The sequence below is a fragment of the Mus musculus genome, chromosome 4, assembly GCF_000001635.26.
Source record: "Mus musculus strain C57BL/6J chromosome 4, GRCm38.p6 C57BL/6J".
NCBI classification, from domain to species: domain Eukaryota; kingdom Metazoa; phylum Chordata; class Mammalia; order Rodentia; family Muridae; genus Mus; species Mus musculus.
Window position 1 is genome coordinate 42,452,348 of NC_000070.6, and position 23,816 is coordinate 42,476,163.

Here is a 23,816-nt window from a genome sequence, read left to right on the forward strand (position 1 = left end):
CCCCTTTGTGCTAATGTATTTTCTCTCAATGATGGGAAGATGCCTAACACACTACTCAGGGTGGGCATGAGTGTTCATCAGACTAGTAGGGTGAAGACTGAACGCTGAGGAAACTATGAAATAGACTCTTCACAGTTTTGGGATACAAAGGTTTTATGAGGCCATTCTCACTGGGCAAGATAGTCTAAAGGATTTCCAGAATTCCTGAGTGTTACAGAAACATCACAGTATCCACAGGGATCAAGCAATTAGCACAAATGCAGATTAATGGGACGAGGACAAGAATGACTGTTTCTAGAAATGAGCTGCAAAACACTTGCCCCATGCCTTAGCTGCACATCAATAAATGCACATCAAATAAAGCTACAAGAATATCTAACCACAACTAGCTACTGTTTTTGTTTGTTTGTTTGTTTGTTTGTTTGTTTGTTTTTATGATTCGGGCTGGAAGTGCTCCTCTGTGCAGGCATCATTGCCCTGAGCAGGCTGGGTGGTGAAATATGGATAGAAAGAGCTGCAGATACACAAAGCCTTGGACAGAGTTCCACAACAAGCCGAGTTGGTGAGCCTCCATGGACAGCAGTGCTTATAATCTCTTCCCACTCAAACTGGAGGCTTCCCCTCCTTGCTCTTATTGTGCAATTTAAAGACACTGCTGTCTTTGTGGTTGGAACACTGCTGGACTTTTGGTTTAAACATGCTGTTGACCAAATGTCTTACTGAGGAATCTTTCCATTGGTCCAATTCTGTAATGAGTACAGGCGCTGATAACTGACTTCCCGAGGAGCCAGTGCTTACACGGGATTGAACAGTATGTAGCCTAGTAGATCTGATAACATGTTATTGGCTTGGGGTTTGATTCTTAGTCCCTTTCTTCACTTAAAGTTAAGAACTCTAATGTTGATGATGTGCACAGATCTGTGTAGAACAAAACCTAGGGAAGAAATGGAAACTGGGTGGTCGTCAGTGTGATTAATCTGGGTGGGATGAGGTTGTGGTGTCATACTTTCTTTTAGCTGGAATGCATTTTTGTACCACAATGTAAGTTCCAATAAAAGCTTACTTAATTAAAAAAACAAAACAAACAAACAAACCTGCCACCTTGGTTTTCCCTTCCACACCTGCCCTTTTTGTATTTCTGATGTCTGATTAACCCCTTTAGTGAATATCAAGGCTTTTCATTTCTGATCCTTAAATATGTTCTCTCCCTGAACCTCTGTGTACTTGTCAGACACATTTCCAGGTAAGGAAGGTAGAAGTTTCTCTGTCCCAGTCACTCTTCCTGACAATGTACCTGGTATGCCAAAGTATTTAGTTTTCTGAGGATGAGTAACTTATAAGTAGGCAAGTGTAGGGGGCTGATCTGGTATTGCTATGTATTCAAATGCTAAATATCAGCCCCTAAGATCTGGTTGCCCCCTGGGCTGTTAGGGATGGTTAAGAAATACAAGTTAATAGTTACTAGTATCATGCCAGATGCTAGTCTAGATTATCACAGAAATATACACCCTAGGTTGCACAGATAATTTATACCTATAAACAAGCAATGTTTGCTTGCTCAGGTATGCTATAAATAGATGGATAGTCTTCAAAACTCTCAGATACTCATAGAATAGGGCATTTAAAGTTTGTTTGTTGTTGTTGTTTGTTTTTTTATTTTTTTATTTAAGACCTTCTTGACATAAAGGCATGTCAGCTTCTGGCAGTACCCCATTCTATTTCAAAGAAGATGATGAGCATCAAGAATCTCCAACCGGAGTTTGCCTCAATGTGGCAAGCTGCCACAGGGCAGAGAGTTGCCCATAATTCAACTACAGACATAATGCTGTTCAGAAAGGACAAACAGGCTCAGGGACATCTGCCAAGCTCTGCCAAGAGAGGGTAAGCAAGTCCTTTATAATTCCTGCTTCACAAAATGTCTGTCAGATATACTGGGCCAGAAGGATGAAGATGGATGCTCCAACATTATGGAGACAATTCTGGGGAGCTGTCCAGGCAGCCATTTCTCAGCCATTTCTTAACCTTGAAAGCTGCTTGCCTGCATTTCCTACAAATTCAGGTAATATTTACCCCTTCTCACATCTCTAATGGGGATGAAGGCCAGAGAGTTATAGTCTTACAATTAAACTTAAGTTATAAAGGATCTAAAAAATATACTTTAGGGTCTAAAGAGGTTTTTAAGGATGGCAAATGAAAGTTATGTAAGTTGGAGGACTTGAAGGTTTAAGTTATAAATGGATGTTTTAAGGTTGATAATTGCAAGTTATGAAAGTTAGAGAATTTAATGCCTAAGATGGTAATGAGAAAATGATTTAAATACAGAACTCTAAACTCACCAATATAGGCTAAATAATAGAACACTTTCTCCAAATACAAAAGGAGTGGACATTATGAATGTTAATTATTACACCATAGATTTCATAATTGTTCTTACTATACACACTTTATTGTTGTAAGAAAAGTAGTCTTTTTATTCATACAAAAGAGGGAAATGTAGGGAACTGATCTGGCACTGTTATCTATTCAAATGCTAAATACTGACCCCCAAGATCTGGTTGCCTTTGGTGAGGAGAACCTCAGGTGTGAGGAGATCTTCATGAACACAAAATGATGCTATGTAACCTTGCTTCCCAAGTTAATTGATTAATAAAAGGCTAAAACCTGTGATTGGGCAGTAGATAGAGGTAGGTGCGTTTTCAGCTACCTGGCTTGGGGTCACAGGTAGGGAGAAAACGGAGAAGAAAGGACACACAGAGAAGAGGAGGCCACCATGAGAGTGGATGGACCACGAGCACATGGCCAGGAGAAATGGCAAATAACAAGGGACATATGGCTGGGATGTAAGTTAGAATAACTCCAAACCTGCCCAATCTAGGCTCACAGCTTGTTAATAAAATACAAGGATTGTATGTCTTTTGTACAGGCTAGCTTGAATATGTAATTCCTTTTATAGGCAAACATAAGAATTGCTTAGCAATCTAGGACTCTGCTTGGCTTGGGCTATGCACACATACCACACTCCAAACAATATGCCTATGCAATCTGTAAGGAACCTAGGACCCCCATTTGTATTGAGCTATGCACACAGCCATCTCTAAAGAATTGAGGGCTGGAGAGATGGCTCAGTGGTTAAGAGCACCGACTGCTCTTCCGAAGGTTCTGAGTTCAAATCCCAACAACCACATGGTGGCTCACAACCACCCATAATGAGATCTGACTCCCTCTTCTGGTGTATCTGAAGACAGCTGCAGTGTACTTAGATACAATAATAAATAAATCTTAAAAAAATATTTTAAAAGAATTGAATAAGTTGTTCCACTCTTAACAACCATTGAACTTGGACAGTTTCTATTCAAAGATGTTGCAACTACATCTTGTAAGAGGATAGTAAGATTGATATAACCTGAATTAATTTTGGGTGCATGGGTAACAAGATGAAAGTATGTACTCTGGGTGAACTTTTAGGGAGTAAACCCCTATTTGCCATCTTATGCCTATGTATAATTGGGTACACATATCAAAAATCAGGTGCATTATGGAAAGAACGTGCACCGTAGGAAAGAGGTTATTATGCCCAGATCCGAGGGTCCCCAAAGACCACTAGGAGTTGAACTCTAGTATGCAAAGACAAAGAGTCTTTATTCAAGCTCGAGCTTGGACCCTCAGGCCCCTCTGATGAGCAAGGTAGCACAGAAGGCCCCAAGCATCTAAGGTTCAGCCCTTTTATTTCAGTTACAGCAGGGTGAGTGGCTTATCAGCTTGGCAGTTACATGATTGGTTAACAATTATTTCAGTTGGCTTAAAGAATTTATATCTATCTATAACGTCTGGAACATTAGGTATTTTCCTGCTGGTGAACCATGTTTAGGGTGGTTCCTTCCTGGAACAGTTTGTGGTTTTCTCAGTAATTAGGGTTGAACCTGAGGATAGGGCCTAGTGTATAATAAAATGGAAGCCTGGTTACAAGATGGAGTTTGTCTTGTCAAGTTGGGGCCCTTCAAGGTTACATAACACTCTGTCAGTCTAGATAAAGAATCACCTATGCAACCTTTAGCAACCAAATTCCTCCTTCTCTTAATTCCATAAAAGGAAATGCCAGACAGTCCTTGGGGACCTTTAGTCAGTGGCCCACAGTCACTATTTTAACCACATTCCTTCTTTCTCTTCTATACTATCACTTTGCTTTGGATACAATTTTGTACTTTGCAAATCTGTATCTGATCATTTCAATGCTGTGAATAAGATGTCATGAACCTGGCAGCACTAAGCCCAGACTCTGACCACCAGGAACAACTACACAGCTGTGAAGAAAAGAACCAAGCCAACGGGCTGGTGGAGAGGGGTGGGTGGGTACAGGGAAAATGGAGAGCAGGTCCTGCTTGTGAATGTGACATTCATGACCAAAGGTTCATGACCTTTAAAGATAACCATGTCTCTATCCTCTGCTGTAGGCTGAATTACCACACAAGTTTTCTTGATGGAATAGAGGTCTTTGTGATGCGGTCTGGTGGCCTGATTCATGCACATGTCAAGGCTTGGCCCTGGGAGCTATTAGGCACATGGACTCTGAATGTCCTAAGAGTAGGATGGCTGGTCTCCTCATGCTGATGAGGTTCTATGTGCTTTCTGTGGGACACTGAATGTCCCTTGTATGTCTATTTCTGCATCTTCATCATTGTCCTAATTGTCTGGCAAGTGCGTCAGAATTACCAAGGATTGAAGTGCGAAAATAGAAGAAGCTGCTGTCGGGTAGGGAAACCCTGTGACCAATACTGAGCTGGTAGAGACGCTTTCAAGATCCATCTTCCACTTATGGCCTCACTACCCCATCTGACAGTTTGGATATGATACTTTGAAGGGTGTTTATATAATACCTTTCTCCTGTGAGGCCTTTCCTTACCAGAATGTTTATGAGTTGTAAACCAAAAACCATTGTATTGCTTTGAATAGAAGATTAGCATTATCTCAGATCTCCCAATACAGGAGAATTTCCCATTTTAGTTTGTTACGGCATTTATACCTGGAAAGCTTTTTATATTAGAACACATCCTATATGTGTTCTATTCTTTCTACTCTTTTGCCTGCAAACTCTGGTAAAACATCACCCAGTAGACGGATAGGAAGTAGAGTTCAGATTAGTTTCAAAGAGAACCAGAAAGATGGAGAAGAAGGGAAAGTCAGGGAAAAAAAAAAGTAGAGCCTAGCAGAAGGCAGGGGAGGAGAGCGTAAAAAATACACATAGATAAGGAAAGGAAAGGAAAAGTGCAAGATATTTGTCACAATATGAACACAAAAGAAAGTTCCAGCCTCACATTCTAATATTTTTCTCTTTAAGCGTCATCAAAAAGTCAGACAAAGGGCTAAAGATGCAGCGTCAAGAGGTAAAGTTCCAATGTCCCCTGACTCCCCGCCCCGGGAGAGCTCCCACAGTTCCTCTTCTCTATGACCTTGCCCAGTGCCAAGTGCTCTAACTTCTGAGGTTCCAGAGCCACTAACTGGTGACATTTACAACGGACTGATCTTGATGGGAAATGAGAAATTAAGAATGTTAAAAAAAAAATTCTCTGCCTTACTCCCCTGATAAGAAAGAATTGAGGCGTCCTTAACTGTCATTTACTGAGTTTATGACCCTATGGGATTCATTTCACCTATGGGTTTATCAATAAAATAAGCACACTATTAATTATCCCTACAGGGGACAGTGCGTTGTAAATGGTGGTGCTCTACCCAGACAAGGCACAGAGCACCAAGTCTAGGAGCTCAGCTTCCTGTTACTGTAGAATCCCACATAACACTGTGTCCTGATTCCTCAGCCAGGAGACTTTCCCGAGAAGAAGCTGAGAAGCCATGGGAGCTGCTCTCTATCATGAAAAGGTGACTTCTTGATCTCTGTATCTAAACTCTGACAATTTCTTGGTCTGATCCAGGCCAGGGGTGAGGAAAGGGGTAACTGAGGGAAGGACAGACACAGGCAGGCAGGTTTGCCAGCTGAGAGGGCTGCCAGGGCAGAGATGGGTCACAGCTCAACAGGGAAGAGCCACCCCACACCCAATCTGTATGTTAGGGTCTCAGCAGGTCTGAATTTCAGAACGGACTCACGCATGCTCTGTAAAGGACATTGCTAGGGTTGCACCCAGACACCAACCTGTCAAGAGAGGGAATTCAGCATAAAGAGGTCACCATGTCATATGGTCTTCCTGCTGCTCCCTTCCAAAGGCAGAGCCCTGGGTTTGGCTGGACACTGCTGCTATTACCTCCTGTCTGTCCTCAGAGTGGGGGAGCAGTTGTTGGGATGCCATCTTCCCATCATCTTACCCTCTACTTCATTTCTGGAGAGCACAAAAGATTCCCAAGAGTTTCTGGATACAGCAGCACCCCATGCTTTGAGTGAGGACCTCATTTCCTACAGTGTAGGGTTAGAACTTTGGGACTGGAGAAAAGGGCCCAGAAACCTCCAGACACAGTCTTCCAAAGAGACAGACAAAGTTCGTTCATTAATGGTTGTCTTATTTTTCTCTTCCAAGCCAAAGCTGGGTCCCCAAGCAGGGAAATGTGCGGCAGCTCCTGTGTTTAGATCCCAGCTGCCAAATCTGTGAGGCTGCGACTGAAGAGATTCAGCAGTTAGTGCAGAGTGAGAAAAGTCAGCTCTCCCCTGCTTTTTTGGGACTGAACCAGGGTTCTGCTCACTCTGCACACCTGGAGACGTTACCCATGTCTTTTGAACAGAATATGGAGCTCTGTTCCAGGCACACCAGACCTCATCCACGGGTGCCTGGAAACCAAACACTAACACAACTAACGGGACACTTAACACAGTTGACCAACACATTCGGGGTTCAAGAATGCTGGACTGATCGTCTCCAGCTAGACCAAAATTTTCATCTCGCCAACATGCCCATGGTCTCAGAGACTGTGACTTCTTCAAGGCTCAAGGAACCTATGGTTTTAATGATTGAGGAAACAATAGTGCAAAGCAAAGCAAAGCTTGACCAGGAAAGCCAAGACCTTCATCACGTGAAGCCCTCTGTGTCTTTACTACCCCTGGACCCAAGCTTGACACATACTATGTCCTTACATATGGACTCAATGCTGTCTTCCCATCTGCCATTACTTAGTCCTAAAGTCCGTGGGCTTCTTGAACTACAGGTAAAAAAATGCATACATTTCCAGAAGTGGGGTCTTCCGAGACGTGTGGAGGAGTCCCTGAGGTAGCTCATGCCAGACCCAACATTATTTCGTCGATCTCGAGAAAATCCATCTTCCTGCACTCTGAGCAGCAGTTCTAAGGTCATTGAGGACAGAACTGGGATCGTTTCCCACAAGACCAGCAGCTTGTATTCGGCAGGCCAGCCCGTCCAGACCTTCTGGGTTTCCAAACGGCCTGTTATAAACCTGCAACAAGGAAGGCCCTGGCACCAAATTCATACTTGCTTGCCCTCTCATGAAGGTGAACATCTAAGGAATTTCTATCCACTCCCCAGGGCAAAAGCTAATGACTCAGGGGACAATCTTCAGAGTGAATATTATAGCCACTTATTCTGTGGCCTTCCATCTCTTCACAGTGAGTCCTTGGATGTTACTTACTTGAGTTCTCAAGGTACCTGCAAGAAAAAGGATATGTCCAAGCCCTCCACAGATACTCAGCCCTCAGGGGTACTCTCGGGCCTTTTCTTACCCAAAACACCATGTAAGTCAGCCTATCCCTCTTCCCCGACCTCTCTGAATGGCAAGACTCCCTGTGAGCGTGAAGGAGCACAGATTACTGTCCCGTTCCTGTCGCTGGCTGAGTGTGAAGCACTGGAACGCCACCTCCTAAAGAAACAACTCAGCAAGCTTCAGTGGGGCCTGCCAACACTCCTCCTCCAAAACCAGCGCCGAATGCTGTGTGAAGCACCCAGTGAGGCTAAGACAGTAAAAACTTCCTTGGCAAGGAAGCCCTTTTTACATCCCACCAGGGACATCTTCCCAGAGCACACAGTTAGGCTGCTGGAATTCCACCTGCAGAAGCAGCTGATTCACCTCCGCTGGGGGCTGCCCCAGAGGATCCAGCGCTCCATGAATATGCTGCTCTCCTCAACAGACCCGCAGTCCCTGCCCTGTGGCAGCAGTAGCTTACCCAATGTGAGCATCTCACAGCCCGGGAAACCAGAGGCCAATGGGCCTGGTGACATGTTCTCACTCACAGCGGGCAAAGGGACAATCCCCATGCCACACTTGTTTGCCAAGACAAGGGAAATGTTGAAAAGCCATGTTGATTCCAAATGTGAACAGATCCAGGAGGGCAAGGTCCCGGCCCAAGTCTGGAAATCTTGGGAATGCAAAATTCCTGGAAGCTTAGCAACAGTGGCTCCCTTCCCTTGGATTCCACAAGGCCAATGCAGGAAGTTACAGGCAGAAAGTAAAAGTGACCCTGACTTACTTCACAAAGTTGTTCCCTGGAAACCAAAGACCCTCAGCCAGGAGACACAAACCTTATCTGGTACTCTCTTTGAACACTGTAAGAAGCCCCAATCCCTGCCTAAGGAAACCATTAAGAAACTGGAGACAACTTTACATCATAAGTATCTGGCCTTCCTGTCAGGCCTGCCTGCCCTTTACTGTGTAGCTCTCTCTAGGCCTGCATCCCCAGCAGTCACTAGCCAACCTAGACTCAGAGAGAAGATGCCCAAAGCTGTCAAAAGCCCATCAAATGCTCTGACTCAAATAACCCCACTTGAGCCCTGCACTCAGGATGACAGTGGGGTGTCTGCGGACACTGCAGAAGAGTTCCAGCCTGGAGCAGAGGCAGACAGAAGGACAGAGAAGGTGCCTGCAGAGAGTCAGCCTCCCCCATGCAGACCCTACCCAATAAACACACATATCTTGGCCAAACTGAATTTCCACCTGAAAAAAAAAGATCCTAGCAATGCAGTTTGGGATTTCTGAAAAGGAAAAGAGAGAATACAAGGAGCTGGGTACAGCCGACCTAGAGAGCGAATCCATCCAGGAATTTCTCAGAAGTCTACACATGTCAGAGAGCACACTGCTTCAGGAACAGCCTGTCGCATGCCCATCTCTGCCAGCCCCAAATGCAAAAGGGGTCCACCCTAAAAAACAGCCAGCTTCTGCAGTACAGGATGTGTGTCAGGCGCAAAGGCCTCCTCCTTCCAAAGCAGTGCCCCATAGTTCTGCCCAGCAGAGCTCCAAGGCCTCGCAATCCCAAAGGGATAAGACCCAAGTCTGTGTTGACATGGAAGCTGGAGGGAAAAGGTTCAACCTAGAGAAATCCAAAGTCGTGGGGGACCTTGGAGAAGGGGACGCAGGTCTTGGGTTTTCCCTGGTCAGTCAAAAGACACGCCAGGATGGAGAGCAGGAGAAGAGGCTCCTGCACAGACCACTCCAGGGCTCCTCACAACAGGGTCACACCTTTCATCTTGAGGATGCCTGTCCACACAGTCCCCGGGAGTCCCCTGAGCTCCAGTTCCCAGACCCACCTCCAGAAGTCTTCATGGAGACAGACTCTGAGCAGGACATGTGTTATTAGACGCGTTCTCACGCCCGGCCAGGAAGAACACCACAGACCAGAATCTTCTGCGGCAAAGCTTTATTGCTTACATCTTCAGGAGCCAGAGTGTAAGAAGCAAGAGCGAGCGAGAAGCAAGAGAGAGAGAAAAGCAAGAGAGAGAGAAAACGAAACCCCGTCCCTCTTAAGGAGCATTCTCCTTCGCCTCGGACGTGTCACTCCCTGATTGGCTGCAGCCCATCGGCCGAGTTGACGTCACGGGGAAGGCAGAGCACAAGTAGTCATAAGATACCCTTGGCACATGCGCAGATTATTTCTTTACCACTTAGAACACAGCTGTCAGCGCCATCTTGTAACGGCGAATGTGGGCGCGGCTCCCAACATCTCCCCCTATCCTTTTAATAAGAGCAAATAGGCCACCCATATTAATGAGAGTGGAGATAGAGGTCAAATCCCCAGTGTGTAGGTAAAGGAGCCATGTACAGGATTAGCTCTTAGGCTCACAGGCTTTTACCCAGAGCAACCCTGACCTGCTCCCGTGTCGTTTTGCCTGGGGGAAGGGAACTAGGACACTGAACCTTCATGAAAGATGACATGTCTCCCTAGAATAGGCTCATATATGCCGCAGAGCCTTTCCATTGCAGTGTTTAGCCTTGCAACTCTCTCGGGCTGCTGAAGCACACTCACTGTATCCCGTGCAATGAGTCTAGCCTCATGGGATATAAGAGCTGAGTGGCCAGCGACCTATTGCCTAAGCATAGATAACCATATATCAGGGGGAGCTCCATGTTCTAGTCCTGCAAGCGCCTGGGCAATAACCACCTTGTCTCTCCTAGTTTGGGCCTTAAGCTTACAGACCAATCAAAGAAGGAACACTAATCCACAGCAAAGTGTATCTCCAAATAATATTAATCCCACCCATTTTTTAAAGAAAGAAAATGCTGAGGAGATCCAATTGGGTAATCCTTTGGTCAGCGACAGGTCCAAGCGCGTGGAGTTGACCTGAAGTCTCAATTCCCGAAGGATCTGTTCAAATTCAGCCATCCAATTCTGTAACATATACTGAAAAAGACTTTTTGACAAATTAGCTGTCCTAGTAAATTTAACATACTGAATGGAAATAACACACAATCCCGGAAACTTTTGTTCACATCCCTGCTGAGTTATTTGTCATAATACATCTAGTTGTATCTGGACAAGATCTATGAGTTGATTAACCAGCATGAGACCTCTCTGTATCTTGACATTAGCTGAGGCCTGTTCATCTATGACTGTAGTCACTGAGGCTGACAAAGTGTTAATGGTGTCAGTCGTCTGGACCTGTCCAGACAGAGCCAAGGCTGTCTGAATTAAGGCTAAACCCAGTTCCCAGTTAGTGGTAAAAAAGCAGGAGGATACTTGAGCATTATACATCACCGTCATTGGGAGTGGAAATATCGACATTATCCCCCAACGCTGCTCTCTCATTGGACAAAATAAGGCCCAAATGCTGCATAATATCCCTTCCCCAGAGGTTAACCGGGAGTGGGAGCACATAAGGTATGAATTTCCCTTGCTGTCCTTCAGAGGATTCCCACGTCAAGGCAACGGAGCTTATAGTGGGACATGATTGATATCCTAGGCCCTGTAATGAATGAGATGACTCTGTGGTGGGCCATGCTTTGGGCCACCAATGTGTAGAAATTATACTTTTATCTGCTCCGGTATCAAGGATGCCTTCAAACTCTTTTCCGTTGATCTTAAGGCAGAGCTTAGGTCTATTATTCAAAGATACAACCAAATAGGCAGAATCATTTCCTGAGGAGCCCATCTTCTTTATCTCAGGTCCTGCAGATTTTTCCCTGGTATTATCAGGGAGGAGCAGCAGCTGAGCTATCCTATCTCCTTTACTAATAGAAAAAACGCCTTTAGGGCTTGAGCACAGGACCTGTATTTCAGGGGAATGTTGACAATCCATAACTCCAGGGTGGACTACTAAGCCCTGTAAGGTGAGTGAACCCCGGCCGAGAATAAGGCCCATGGTTCCCGGGGGCAAGGATGGTATAGGCTCCACTGGCACCGGCTGAATACTCATTTGAGGCATTAGTAGGAAGTCGGAGGCGGCACGCAGGTCCACCCTTGTGGGTCTTCCTGGGTCCTGACAAACCGGTTCCCATATCTTTGAGGGCCCTGGGACCGAGGGCCCGATGACCCGTTTTTTGGCACATAAGCTGATTGACTATCAGGTGGGGGAAGAATTCTGCCCTTTATATCCCTCACAGAGCGACACTGGTCGGTTCTATGATAACCCTTGCCACACTTAGAGCAAAGAGTGAGAGTCCCTCCCTGTTTATCTGGAGCTCTGCAATCTTTCTTAAAATGCCCAGGCTTTCCGCAGTTAAAACATGTCCTCTGATCATTTCTGCTCATGGAGCGGTTCTGAGATTGGAGGATGGCGGCCGCTAAGCCTGCATTGGTGAGAGGTCCCCCAAGCTCTCGACAGACCCTGAGCCAGTCTTGTAAGCCTTTGTTCTTTCTTGGGGCTATGGCCGCTCGGCACTCCTTTGTGGCTTGCTCATAGATTAGCTGTTCTATCAGAGGCGCAGCTTGTTCTGACTCTCCAAAAATACGCTCTGCTGCCTCTGTCATTCTGGCCACAAAATCTGAGAAGGATTCCTGAGGTCCCTGGATTATCTTTGTTAACTGACCAGTGGTTTCACCTGCTCGAGAGAGCGCCTTCCAGGCCCTAATAGCCGTGGAAGAAATCTGGGCATAAGCTCCCCAATGGTAGTTTGTCTGATCAGCAGAATAAGCTCCCTGACCCGTTAACAAGTCAAAAGTCCAATCTCTCTGCTCTGGAGTCAAAGCAGCTGCGTTTGCTCGGGCCTGCGCTTGTGCAGCTTCGTGCCAAAGCGCTCTCCATTCCATATATTTGCCCATACTAGGGAGAGCGGCTTTTACAACCGTTTGCCAGTCAGCAGGAGTTAGTGCCATGCCGGCGAGCCTGTCTAACTGCACCAAGGTAAAATTAGCATTGGTTCCATATTTACGGACCGACTCGGCAATTTCTTTAATTTGTAAGTATTCTACCGGAGCGTGGACACGCCCACCCTCGGCTCCTTCAAAGACCGGAAATGCCTGTTGTATTTTCCTTTGTTCCTCTCTGGGAATGAATGAGTCTGCGCACTGCCTCTCTGCGCACTGCCTCTCTGCGCATTGCTGACGCACTACGCAGGGCGGGGACTCCGCATAGGGCGGACCTTGAAGCCGACTGCCCTGAGGCCAATCAGCAAACTGGCCTTCGCCAGCCGCTTTTGGCTTTTTTCTTGACCAATTAGCTGGCTGGTAATGGGCTGCTTCTTCCTCCCAGTCTGTTTCCTCAGAGGAGAATTCTTCATCTGCTTCAGAACTACTAAGAGCTGGCTTCCTGAGCTCATCTAGTGACGAGTATCTCCTAGAGACCTCCGCTAATTGATCTTTCTTCTTTTCCCTTTTTCCTCTTTTTCTTCTAATCTCTCTCCAGGTATTCCTACCTAACCTTAACTTTTCCTCGGGTTCAAGACCCTTGGAAAGGCCTGTATACTTATTTTGTGTACCATATTTTCTCTTTGCTCCTACTCTCTCTCCCCGCTTTACTTCTGATAGCTTGTCCTGAATTTCATCTAGAATCCGCCCTATCTTAACCACTTGATAACATGTGAAAAGGAACAAAAGGGCTCCTAACATTAGAAAAAATTCAAGGCCAAACATTTTCCACTTTACTTCTGATAGACTGTCTTGAATTTCGTTAGAAAGTTCAAGGCCAGGCTTACCTCGTAAAGCTGTACTCACTGGTACTCTCGTTCCCCAGCTGAAAAGTTCTGAATTCATACAGTTGAATCCTTCTTAACAGTCTGCTTTACGGGAACCTTTATTACCGCGACCCGCAGTTCTGGTTCTGGAATGAGGGATCTTCCTTGCGCCAGTCCCGAGTTTTTTCTCGTCCCGGATTTCGGCACCAATTGTTATTAGACGCGTTCTCACGCCCGGCCAGGAAGAACACCACAGACCAGAATCTTCTGCGGCAAAGCTTTATTGCTTACATCTTCAGGAGCCAGAGTGTAAGAAGCAAGAGCGAGCGAGAAGCAAGAGAGAGAGAAAAGCAAGAGAGAGAGAAAACGAAACCCCGTCCCTCTTAAGGAGCATTCTCCTTCGCCTCGGACGTGTCACTCCCTGATTGGCTGCAGCCCATCGGCCGAGTTGACGTCACGGGGAAGGCAGAGCACAAGTAGTCATAAGATACCCTTGGCACATGCGCAGATTATTTGTTTACCACTTAGAACACAGCTGTCAGCGCCATCTTGTAACGGCGAATGTGGGCGCGGCTCCCAACAGACATGGAAGACAGTCAAAGCGAGGAATCCATTGTCCCAGATCGTCCTCTGAGAAGTCAGTGATGGCCTCCTTATTAACTGCTCCCCATATTGTAGACAGTAAGCTCCGGCCTCGCTCCCGGCAGCTTGGCTCTGTCTCAATATTAGGCAACTCCCGCCATTGCCCTCGGCACTGTCCTAGGTTGGCTTATGCCACTCACCACAGAAACCTACCCTAGCTCCCAGGGTTTACTTCAGAAATGCTCTTCTGGTATTGGAGACCGCCCTGCATGGTGACAGTTTCTAGGCTCCCCAACCTCTGTATCCCTTTAAGAGCACAGCATTGTCATTTTCTTTGATGAACAGGTAGGGACTGCACTACCCAAAATGTATTTTCTATCTCCGAATGAGTTGTCTGTCGTCTTTGTCTCTGCTGTACATTATTAAGAGAAGGTATGAAGGAAATAAAAATGCCCTCATCCTGGGAAGGAGACTTGAACTTACTTCAGACAAGTCAGTTTTCCTTACCCCAACCTAGAATGTGAATTAAACACTTGACCAGAAAGGAAGTCTCTCGTGTATTATACAATAAAGATAAAGATCAGGCTTGAGTTCCTTCACCAAACTCTGCCTGGCTCATATTTTGGGGCCAAAGGTAAAGCGATAAGGGAAAAATTGTGATGTTCTCAATTTAATTATGAAAGTCAAGGGCTGGAATGAAAAAGAAGTAAAAGAAATTAGTGACGGCAGAGAACCATCAAAAAAGATTCTTCACGGTTTGGGACCTTTCCATCCCTTCACAGTGAGTCCTTGGATGTTACTTCCTTGAGTTCTCAAGGTACCTGCAAGAAAAAGGATATGTCTAAGCCCTCCACAGATGCTCAGCCCTCAGGGGTACTCTCGGGCCTTTTCTTACCCAAAACACCATGTAAGTCAGCCTTTCCCTCTTCCCCGACCTCTCTGAATGGCAAGACTCCCTGTGAGCGTGAAGGAGCACAGATTACTGTCCCGTTCCTGTCGCTGGCTGAGTGTGAAGCACTGGAACGCCACCTCCTAAAGAAACAACTCAGCAAGCTTCAGTGGGGCCTGCCAGCTCTCCTCCTCCAAAACCAGCGCCGAATGCTGTGTGAAGCACCCAGTGAGGCTAAGACAGTAAAAACTTCCTTGGCAAGGAAGCCCTTTTTACATCCCACCAGGGACATCTTCCCAGAGCACGCAGGAAGGCTGCTGGAATTCCACCTGCAGAAGCATCTGATTCACCTCCGCTGGGGGCTGCCCCAGAGGATCCAGCGCTCCATGAATATGCTGCTCTCCTCAACAGACCCGCAGTCCCTGCCCTGTGGCAGCAGTAGCTTACCCAATGTGAGCATCTCACAGCCCGGGAAACCAGAGGCCAATGGGCCTGGTGACATGTTCTCACTCACAGCGGGCAAAAGGGACAATCCCCATGCCACACTTGTTTGCCAAGACAAGGGAAATGTTGAAAAGCCATGTTGATTCCAAATGTGAACAGATCCGGGAGGGCAAGGTCCCGGCCCAAGTCTGGAAATCTTGGGAATGCAAAATTCCTGGAAGCTTAGCAACAGTGGCTCCCTTCCCTTGGATTCCACAAGGCCAATGCAGGAAGTTACAGGCAGAAAGTAAAAGTGACCCTGACTTACTTCACAAAGTTGTTCCCTGGAAACCAAAGACCCTCAGCCAGGAGACACAAACCTTATCTGGTACTCTCTTTGAACACTGTAAGAAGCCCCAATCCCTGCCTAAGGAAACCATTAAGAAACTGGAGACAACTTTACATCATAAGTATCTGGCCTTCCTGTCAGGCCTGCCTGCCCTTTACTGTGTAGCTCTCTCTAGGCCTGCATCCCCAGCAGTCACTAGCCAACCTAGACTCAGAGAGAAGATGCCCAAAGCTGTCAAAAGCCCATCAAATGCTCTGACTCAAATAACCCCACTTGAGCCCTGCGCTCAGGATGACAGTGGGGTGTCTGCGGACACTGCAGAAGAGTTCCAGCCTGGAGCAGAGGCGGACAGAAGGACAGAGAAGGTGCCTGCAGAGAGTCAGCCTCCCCCATGCAGACCCTACCCAATAAACACACATATCTTGGCCAAACTGAATTTCCACCTGAAAAAAAAGATCCTAGCAATGCAGTTTGGGATTTCTGAAAAGGAAAAGAGAGAATACAAGGAGCTGGGTACAGCCGACCTAGAGAGCGAATCCATCCAGGAATTTCTCAGAAGTCTACACATGTCAGAGAGCACACTGCTTCAGGAACAGCCTGTCGCATGCCCATCTCTGCCAGCCCCAAATGCAAAAGGGGTCCACCCTAAAAAACAGCCAGCTTCTGCAGTACAGGATGTGTGTCAGGCGCAAAGGCCTCCTCCTTCCAAAGCAGTGCCCCATAGTTCTGCCCAGCAGAGCTCCAAGGCCTCGCAATCCCAAAGGGATAAGACCCAAGTCTGTGTTGACATGGAAGCTGGAGGGAAAAGGTTCAACCTAGAGAAATCCAAAGTCGTGGGGGACCTTGGAGAAGGGGACGCAGGTCTTGGGTTTTCCCTGGTCAGTCAAAAGACACGCCAGGATGGAGAGCAGGAGAAGAGGCTCCTGCACAGACCACTCCAGGGCTCCTCACAACAGGGTCACACCTTTCATCTTGAGGATGCCTGTCCACACAGTCCCCGGGTCTCACTATGTAGCCCTAGCTGACTCAGAACTAACTCTGTAGGCAGGTCAACCTCTAACTCTAAGAGATCTACCTGTCTCTACCTCCAGAGAACTGGAATTAATGGCATACCACCATGCTGACCCTTCTCCCTCCTTTAAATCTGGTTTGTAACTTCTATCCTATTGCCTGTCGTTAATGGGATAGCCTTGGATTCATGTGTATATCCTGATCTCAACAACTTGGTCAGGTCTTAAATATCCACAAAAGGAGGGTCTTGCCCAGTGGCAGAGCACTAGCCTCACATATGAAGGCTTTTGATTTGCTCTTGAGTTCTATAGGGAAAAATTCAGAACACCAGTGACCCCAATACTTGAGAATGTTCAGAAGTTAATTATGGCAAAGATAGGTGCATGCCAGAAACTGTTCTCAGGGACAGACTCTCTTTTAAGATCTACCAAAGTCAGGTGTGAGTTCACGACCCTCTTTAGAACCCCACCTACCACACATCACATGAAAAGCCTCAGTTTACCCAGGGTCCCATGCCTGCAGACTACTGACCCCCTACAGTCTGACATAGCAGGTAAAAGGGAACAACAAACTAGGCAGACATGCCTGATCCAAGTCACCCTTAGGGAACCATCAAAGTCCCAGGTGCCCCAGAAGGGGGCCCTGGCACAGGCATGGTTCCTTTTATAGCTCTATGGCAAGCTTAAATGTTAGCTGCAAGCCCAGCCTTACAGCCATACTCCTAATCAAACTCCAGCCTCATTCCCAGAAAGAGAAGGGTGGTGTGGTAAATGCCAACAAGGTGCTTGAATGGCCAAATGAGCACAGAAGGCTTTGGTGTTCCTTCTCCCTTGGACCTGGATGGCCACCTGCCCTGCTTGGATAGCTCTGGAGAGACTTACAGCCTCACACAGGGAACCTAGAAAGCAGCCCAGCAGACTCTCCCCATATCAGAGCAGAATTGCACATAACCATATATCCCTCCCTGAATTGTCTTAGAAGTTCAGAACCAACCTCCAACATACAATGTAAACTCCTTGGCTGATCCTAACCTCAAACCCAAATTCAGTGCCCGACTCCATTCTGTCTTCAAAAGACCAATCCAACATATGCCAGCCTTTAACAGCAAGAATCACAACCCAGTTCAAAACCCCACACTAACATCAGCAGGATCCTTCCCTGTGCTGGCCATAACCCTATTCTAATCTGCTCCCCCAAACCCGTTTTTTGTTTGTTTACTTGTTTGTTTTGTTTTGTTTTATTCTGTTTTTTTTTTTTTTTTTTTTTTGGCATGGAAAACTTTATGTGCCAAGATTGTTAGCCACACTAAGAGCAGCAGAGAGGATGACTCCTCTTCCTCTCATCTGTCACCTTCACTGCATAGGTAATGAGTTCACTGGAGAGAGCAAAGTAGCTGCAGGTCTCTTGGGAGAAAAACAAGACTTTCAATAGCCTTTTGGAAGAGAATGATAATTACAGTAAGATGTAGCTAAGTGTCCTGGCTAATTTACTGTCAACTGAACACAAGCTAGAGTCATTTGGGAAGAACCCTCAATTGGGAAAATGCCTCCATGTTAGTAAACAGCACTCCTCCATGGCCTCTGCATCAGCTCCCGCTTCCAGGTCCCTTGAGTTCTTGACCCAACTTTCCAGGACGATGGACTACAAGCTACAGGATGAAATAAGCCCTTTCTTTCCCGAGGTTTCTCTTGGTTGTGTGGTTTTACCATAGCAACAGAGACCCTGTCTAAGATGCTAGGTAAAAATGCTAATTAGAATAAGGTTGTGGGGAGAGGGGGCAGGGCAACATGTGAAACTAATTGAGTACTACAAGATGTTGAGAAAAGAGGACAGAAAGAAATATCCCATGCTGAACCAGAACTGGTTATGTGTGCTTTGACTCATTTTGGCAGAATACATGGTGAGATACAGTTTCTATCATGAGATGGGTCCTACTATGAGACAGGACCACAAAATAAAGAGGGAAAAGAAGGAAGGGGCTGGGCGGGGAGACAAGAGGAGCACATGGATATTAAAGGGTGACCATTTGGGACTGGACAGCCATTTCCTATGAACTTCCCTGGGGAGGCCCTCCTCTCCCAGCTTCCCTCAGCTGCCTCTGGGTAGGGCTGGTGCCTTGTGGACTTTTCTATCCACTTTGGCGTGTCCATTGGTGAGCAGGTTCTATTTAGGAATGTATATGTACACACATGTATGTGCCTGCAGGAGCCAAAAAAGGAGGCCACGAAACTGAAGAAGAACAAGGAAGGGTTATGGGAGGGTTTGGAGGGAGGAAGGGAGAAATGTAGTTGTATATTAAATATATTGCATTATATTATATTACACTCTCAAGACTGTATAAAAATAAAAAGGGTGGTTGACTTATGAAGGCTCGGTCCGAGTCAATTTATTAACCCACTCATGAATTAACATGTCAGTGGATTAATAAGTTGTTGCTTGCATGTTTTGTTATAGCCACGCTCCTTGTGCTCAGCTTGCTCTGTGTTACCATGGCCATCACAGATGTCAGGCAGATGCTGCCACCAGGCTCCAGAACCTTGAGGAAATAGATGATTTCTTTATAAGTTTTCCTCATCAATTATGTCATCTGTGGCATTCTTATGGCAACAGAAAATGGACTATTCTATGATTATAGGAAATTATAGGTCACAACAAATGATAAAGCTTCTGGAATATAACAGAGAATGTCTTCATTATGACTTAAGAAAAGCTGTGCCGCAGATCTAGCCCAGGGACCCCGCATACCAGGCAAACATTCTCCCATGGAGTTGCATCTCCAACCCTTTCATTAGGAATTTCTCGATGGTAAACAAAATTCCTTTAAAAATTACAGAGCACTAATCCTAAAATGAGATTGATACATTGGTGCATTTTAAACATCAGGGTTTCCTTTTAAAGAGTGGTGTGGTGGTTTGAAAAAGAGTGACAGCCCCTACCCCCCCCCACACACACACACACAGATTCACACATTCGGAAGCTTAGCCATCAGGGAGAGTAGTTTCCAAAGGAATGACCTCAACAAACAAAGGAAGCCTGAAGGTTTTATCTGGGGGCCTACCCACAGTCACATAAGAAAACACATTAGGAACAAGCATAGTCTATGGATGCTCACGTTCCTGAATAGTTACAGTTTAGCATCATTGTCTTTGTTAAGGTTTCTACTGCTGTGGTAAAGACCCGACCAAAGCAACTTAGGGAGGAAAAGGCTTTATTCAGCTTACACTTCCAGTTAATAGTCCATCACTGAGGGAAGTCAGGCCAAGAACTCCAGCTGGACAGGGACCTAATACAGCAGGAACTGGTCAGAGGCCATGAAGAGGTGCTGATAACTGCCTTGCTCTCCATGACTTGCACAACCTGCTTTCTCATACCACCCAGGACCACCTGCCCAGGAGTAGCACCATCTACAATGGGCTGGTCCCTCCTGCATCAATAACTAAGCAATACAAAGCCAAGCAGCTGAAACAGTTCTGAAATTGATCCATCCTCGAACCAAACACCTTTATTTACAGAGGAAATCAATATGAGCAGGTTATTAAGCGCTTTGAATAGGCACTTCAGTGCACTATGTTCTTCGGGAAGGATCATCTATAGTGTGCCTGCCTCCATAACAAAAATAGAAAAGATAATGTGGTTTTGATTTTCTTGTGAATTTGTGGGTTTTTCAAGACAGGATTCCTCTGTGTAAACTTGGGTGTCCTTGGAAATTGCTGTGTCAACCTGGCTAGCCTCAAACACAGATCTGACTGCCTTTGCCTCTCTAGTACTGGGATTAAAGGTATATGTCACCACTGCCCAGCCTATTCTAATTTTTTAATGGAATTTTTCTAAGTAAGTAAGAAATTATATTTTAAGGATCTCTTATCAATTCAGTCCTAGTTTCTGCCTCTGTAAAATTACACATATTATCTACAGTTAATAAATTAACCAACCTGTAACAGTACTTATGCTTGAAAGATCTTTCTTTTTGTAGTTTTAAGAACTTAATTTACATGTACAGGATGCCCTCAGCAGACATTAAATCATGTGTAGAATGTACTCATCTTCAAAACTGCAGGATTATGCATCTGAATAAGTGTGCTGTTGTCAAAGAAGTAAGAAACAAAACAAAATAAAAAACTCAGAACTCCTGCATGATTAAAAAAAAAAAAAAGAAAAAGAAAATAACACACAAGATTGCCTATAGACCAACCTATGGAGTCATTTTCTTAGTTGTAATTTCCTTTTCTCAAATGACTTTAGCTTGTGTCAAGTTGATAAAAACAAAACAAAACCCAACCAGGACAGTTCATGAAAGGACAGTTGACTGGTTTTGGTCATGCTTAGCTCAGCGTTCTGGGCCACAAGTTTAAGAGGTTAAACAGGTAGACACGAGCATTTTAGGGGTATGCTCCACTGGGGTCCTAGGGACGGCTGACAGGGGGGCCTCTTGGCAGGTGACTTAGGGTTTCTCTTGCTGTGAACAGACACCATAACCACTGCAACTCTTATAAAGGACAACATTTAATTGGGGCTGGCTTACAGTCCAGAGGTTTAGCCCATTGCCATCATGGTGGCTTGCAAGCAGACATGGTGCTGAAGAGGTAGATGAGAGTTCAACATTTTGATCCACAGGCATCAGAAAGAGAAGTGGTTGAGCTTCTGAGACCTCAAAGCCCATCCCCTACTCACATACTTCCTTCCTCCAACAAAGCCACACCTCCTCCAACAAAGCCACACCTCCGAATAGTGCCCCACCCCCACTACCCATGGGCCTATGGGGGCCATTTTTATTCATGCCACCAGAGTAGGGTCAATTTTTTTTTAATCCTTTCACTTCTGCACCCTATTGCTCTGGCATAATAAATCCAGGAAACCATAATTTGACATATATTACAAATATATTATAGGATGGAAATGTTTATAATCTCTCAAACTTTAAATCTCTGGCAGAGATCTCTTTCAGTCTTTCAGGACCTCTCTGAAGTTTGTGTGTGTGTGTGTGTGTGTGTGTGTGTGTGTGTGTGTGTGTGTGTGTGCGCATAGGGGGCTAGAGGACAGCTTTGACTGTCAATCTAATGATACTATCCACCTTGTTTTTTGAGACAGATTCTCTCACTGGCCTTGAGCTCACCAACTAGGCTGGCTGGCTAGGGAGTCCAAATGTCTGTCTACCTTTGTCTCTCTGGTGCTGAGATTACAAGTATTTACCACCATGTCCTGCTTTTTAAAATGTGGGTTCTGGGCCTCGAACTCAGGTCCTCCTATTTTATGAGGTAAGGCAACTGCTTTATGGACTGAGCTATCATCTCAGCTCTCATCTGCCAGTCTTTATGGCCAGACATCCTTGACAAGGCTTCTTTTTAAAGCAGGGACTCCTTTAAATCTCCGGTACCTCTGAAATTAGCCAGGGCAGAGGTTATTTTCAACCTCTGCCAGACCTGGGGACCAGTATCAACCTCAGGCTTCAGGCTAACCCCCTTGTGCTTGCTTTCTGATGCATCAAGTTCCTATTTATTTTGTTCTAAGACTCTTGTGGACAACTCAGGGTCCAGGCTCATCCCCTGATTGTGTGAAGTCACTGGAGTGGCTTCCAACTTTGCCCAGAAGCACATGAGCAGTGTAGGGTTAGTGAGATGCTCTTGTGCAGGGGTCAAGCCAGGAAGGCTGCCTCTCTTCATTGACTCTGTGCCAAGTTTACATAAGACTGTTCAGCACAGACTGGAAACAAGACAGATTGTGGGCTAAGAACCCCAGCATGCATTTCTTGGAAATTGGCCTCTGTCCTGGCTGGTTTTATGTTAACTTGACACAAGCTAGAGTCATTAGAGAGGAGGGAGCCTCAATTGAGAAAATGCCTCCATTACATCAGGCTTGTAGGCAAGCCTGTGGGGCATTTTCTTAATTAGTAATTGATGGGGAAGGGCCCCACCCACTGTGGGTGGGGTCACCCCAGGCTGGTGGTTCTCACATCTAGAAGAAAACAGGATGAGGGAAGGCTTCAGGGACCTGAAGAAGATAAGGACTCCACAGGAAGACCACAGAGTCAACTAACCTGGACCCTTGGGGGCTCCAGAGACTGAGCCACCAACCAAAGAGAGAGCATGGGCTGGACCTAGGCCCCCTGCACATGTGTAGCAGATGTGCAGCTTGGTCTTCATGTGGGTCCCCCAACAACTGGAGTGGGGGCTGTCCCTGACTCTGTTGCCTGCCTGTGGACTTTGTTCCCCTAACTGGACTGCTTTGTTTGTCCTCAGTGGGAGAGGATGCACCTAGTCCTGCAGTTACTTGATGTGTGTGTGTGTGTGTGTGATACCCAGGGAGGGGCTCCCCTTCTTAGAAGAGAAGGGGAGGAGAGGAGGGAGTGAGGGAAGAATCTGTGACTGGGGAGGGGTCCTGTAGAGTGAATAAATTAATTAATAAATAAAAATTAAACTGGGCTGGTGAGATGGCTCAGCGGGTAAGAGCACTGACTGTTCTTCTGAAGGTCCTGAGTTCAAATCCCAGCAATCAACATGGTGTCTCACAACCATCTGTAATGAGATCTGACACCCTCTTCTGGTGCGTCTGAAGGCAGCTACAGTGTACTTATATTTACTAAATAAATAAATGTTTGGGCCGGAGCGAGCAGGGACTGAGTGAGCAGAGGTCCTAAAAAATTCAATTCCCCACAACCATCTGTACAGCTACAGTGTACTCATATACATAAAAATAAATAAAATAAATCTTTAAAAAATAAAAAGTAAATAAATAATAAAAATTAAGCTATGGGGAACCACAAAAAATATAAGAAAGAAAGAAAGAAAGAAAGAAAGAAAGAAAGAAAGAAAGAAAGAAAGAAAGAAAGAAAGAAAGCAGGCTGAGCAAGGCATGAGGAGCAAACCAGTAAGGAGCACCCCTCCGTGACCTCTGTACCAGCCCCTGCCTCTGAGTTCTTGCACTGTTTGAATTCCTGTTCTGACTTCCTTCAATGATGAACTATGATGGGGAAGCTCAAGCCAAACGAACCTTTTCCTCCCGAATTTGCTTTGTTCACAGCAATAGTAACCCAAAGGAGGACAGCTTCTAAGCCAAATAAAAGGTTCTCAAACGCATAAGAAATCACAAATCCTGATAGCTGAGGCCACATGAAGTTACTACACAGGCCTCCAGAAAAGGCAGGTGGCTGCCAGGGAGGAGCTGGCAGGGCCCTCAACAACCTCCCTGGGGCTGCTGCTCTTCTGTCTCCCGGCTAAGGAGTTGGAACCATGTGCAGACCACCCTGTGGTGTGGGCTTCTGTGCTGGTTTGTCACTTGCAGGCAGAAGATGTC

General features: G+C 45.9%; 2 pseudogenes across 1 annotated transcript; both read left to right on the plus strand.

Moving 5' to 3' along the window:
* The first annotated feature begins 1,021 nt into the window (after positions 1 to 1,021).
* On the plus strand, positions 1,022 to 20,469 carry Gm3883 (annotated as a pseudogene). Its single transcript, XR_001784306.2, has 6 exons — positions 1,022 to 1,041; positions 1,809 to 1,881; positions 5,336 to 5,381; positions 5,814 to 5,874; positions 6,525 to 9,511; positions 13,858 to 20,469. The product of XR_001784306.2 is annotated as a predicted gene 3883 (transcript).
* LOC108168951 lies at positions 13,917 to 20,469 on the plus strand (annotated as a pseudogene).
* Positions 20,470 to 23,816: the final 3,347 nt, after the last annotated feature.